Source organism: Leucopleurus acutus (assembly GCF_964270905.1).
Source record: "Leucopleurus acutus genome assembly, chromosome: 1".
NCBI classification, from domain to species: Eukaryota; Metazoa; Chordata; class Mammalia; order Artiodactyla; family Delphinidae; genus Leucopleurus; species Leucopleurus acutus.
The window spans coordinates 122,539,280-122,541,997 of NC_139142.1; the positions used below are offsets into that span (position 1 = coordinate 122,539,280).

General features: G+C 41.6%; 1 pseudogene across 1 annotated transcript; it reads right to left on the reverse strand.

Moving 5' to 3' along the window:
- Positions 1-1,296: 1,296 nt before the first annotated feature.
- Positions 1,297-1,792, reverse strand: LOC309957996 (peptidyl-prolyl cis-trans isomerase A-like; annotated as a pseudogene). The gene has a single exon. The product of its transcript is annotated as a peptidyl-prolyl cis-trans isomerase A-like (transcript).
- Positions 1,793-2,718: the final 926 nt, after the last annotated feature.

Genomic DNA, 2,718 nt, shown 5'->3' on the forward strand with positions numbered 1-2,718 from the left:
ACACTCTGTTTTCAAGTTGTGGAAAATGGAGGCACAGAAGAGAGAAGTGATGCCTTTAGAGTTATTCATGGTGCGGAGGGAAGGAGAGCTGCCTTAGAAAATGCTCCCTTAGGAACCAGACAGAAAGGCTTTCATGCCACTTAGTGTTTGAAAAGAACCACTAGAAGGGGCCAGTGTGGAGGGCGCTTGAGGAAGAATTTGACAAATACTGCAGAGTATAAGGTTTTGTTTTTTCCTTTCTGCAAATTATTTTTCAGAAAATAAGGAGTTTTCTTATAGCTCTTTAGTCAATACCAAATTTCTGTTGAACGCCTACTATGTGCTAGACAATGCTCTAAACCAGGGGTCAGCAAACTTTTTCTGTAAAGGGCCAGATAGTAACTATTTTAGGCTTTGCAAGTTATACAGTCTCGGTCACAACTGTTCAATTCTGCTGTTACAGAGCAATACCAGCCATAGACAATACACAAATTAATAGGCCTGACGGTGTTCCAATAAAACTGTTTGTAAAACCTATGTTCACAGATTTGGCCCATAGGCCATATTTGCTGATCCCTGCTCTAGGCACTGGGGATACAGTAGTTCAGAAAACAGTATCCTTGACTTCAAAGAATCTACATTCTGATATAAATTCTACTTTAAAATCTAAATCTTCACCAACAGGCATTTGTGGTTTGGGCTAAGCATTCAGCTACAGTATCATACACGGATTCAAAACAGGCCTAGAGGGAAGTGAAGATGGCCTGCCCTAGGAATTTGTGTGAAGTGACCCAAAAGGTGGCTCTAAAAAGATGTCAAACATGCTTATGATGAGTTTTATTAAAATTACTTCATGTAACGTGAGATTGGCAAAGAAGAAATATTTGTAAATTGGTAATTCTAGATTGATTCTGTGGATATTATTTAAATATGTATGTGAATGAAATTAAAATACTAGCTTTCTCTAAGTAGAAATTTGACTATTTAATTCACATTCTGGAAATCGTATATTCAAGTTGGCTAAAATACTTTTTGGGGACCCTCTATTTGCGGAAATGGGAGATGCCTTCTATTTCATCTCCTGAGTTACCATCCTCTTCTCATTCCTTTTTTTTCTGTTTAGTTTTTATTTCATAGTCATAAAGTTAATTTTGCAATCCAGCTAAGCTTGGAGAGGAATGAGGAAAATATCGAACCCAAAGAACTGCAGTGGGAGCACAAAGGTTATAGGATATTTCGAGCAGATGGGGGTGAAGGGGTGCTCTCCTGAGCAGAAAGAATGGTCTGGTGGTTAAGATAAAACACAAGTCAAATTTATTAGATTTGTCCACAGTCAGCAGTGGTGATCTTCTTGCTGGTCTTGCCATTCCTGGACCCAAAGCACTCCATGGCTTCCACAATATTCATTCCCTCTTTCACCTTGCCAAAGACCACAGGTTTGCCATCCAACCACTCAGTCTTGGCAGTGCAGATGAAAAACTGGGAACAGCTTGTGTTGGTTCCAGCATTTGCCATGGAAAAGATGCCAGGACCCATATGCTTCAGGATGAAACTCTTATCAAACTTCTCCCCATAGATGGACTTGCCACCAATGCCATTATGGTGTGTGAAGTCACAACCCTGGCACATAAATCCTGGAATTACAGTATTCTGTGAAAACAGGAACCTTTATAAACACATCCTTTCTCCCCAGTGCTCAGAGCACGGAAATTTTCTGCTATCTTTGGAACTTTGTCTGCGAACAGCTTGAAGGAGACACAGTCCAAGGGCTCACCGTCGATGGCAATGTTGAAGAACACGGTGGGTTGACCATGGCTGAACAGTGGGAGAGGCTCCAGGCGGCAGCATCTGCAAGGCCCTCTTCTCATTCCTTGATCCAGCTTTCTCCCTGCTTCTACTCTTGCTCCCATACCCCCCCACATTCCACTCTCTATAAACCTGTCGGAGTGGTTATTTTAACATAGAAATCAGATCATGTGCCTTTCCTGCTTAGGACCCTCAAATGGCTTCCCCCCACATTTGGAATACTATCCAAAGTCCTTCTCCTGGCCCACCAAGGCCATCAAACCCTGGCACTCACCTCCCTTTCCCGCCGGTTTCCCACCTTTCTCTCCTCCCTTACTCTGATCCTGCCTCACTCACCTCCTTGCTGGTCTTTGACTCAAGGCCTTATTTTGCCCTCTTTCTGCATGATGCTTCCTCAGGTCTCCATGTGACTGGCTCCCTCACTTCATGCAGGTCTCTACTTGATCATCTCCTCAGGGCGATCCCCAACTGCCCTATCTAAAGAGACCCCTAGGCACTCTCTTTCTCCTTGATCTGCTTCTTTCTTTTCATAGCACTCATTATTCTCTGCCTTTGTTATGTGCATTATTTGCATATTTGCCAGTCTCCCCCACTGGAATGCAAGCTCCATGAGGGCTTTGTCCTTCTTTTTTTTTAAAATGCTGAATTCTCAGTGCCCTAGAATAGTGCCTTGCATATAGTAGACAGTCAATAAATATTGAATAAATAAGTGAATAACTATATGCTATCTATTGAGTACCGGTTATGGACCAGGTATTATTCCTGCTTCTTCAATGTATATTGTTACGTAACTTCTTTTGCATATGTTAGTTCATGTGTGATATAGAATGAATAGATCCCACTTTAGTGCAAGTAGATTATAAATGTCATTTGAGGGTATAAAATCAATTAAAAGAAAAAAGAACTTTTATTTGCCTTGTGAGTCTACGTAAC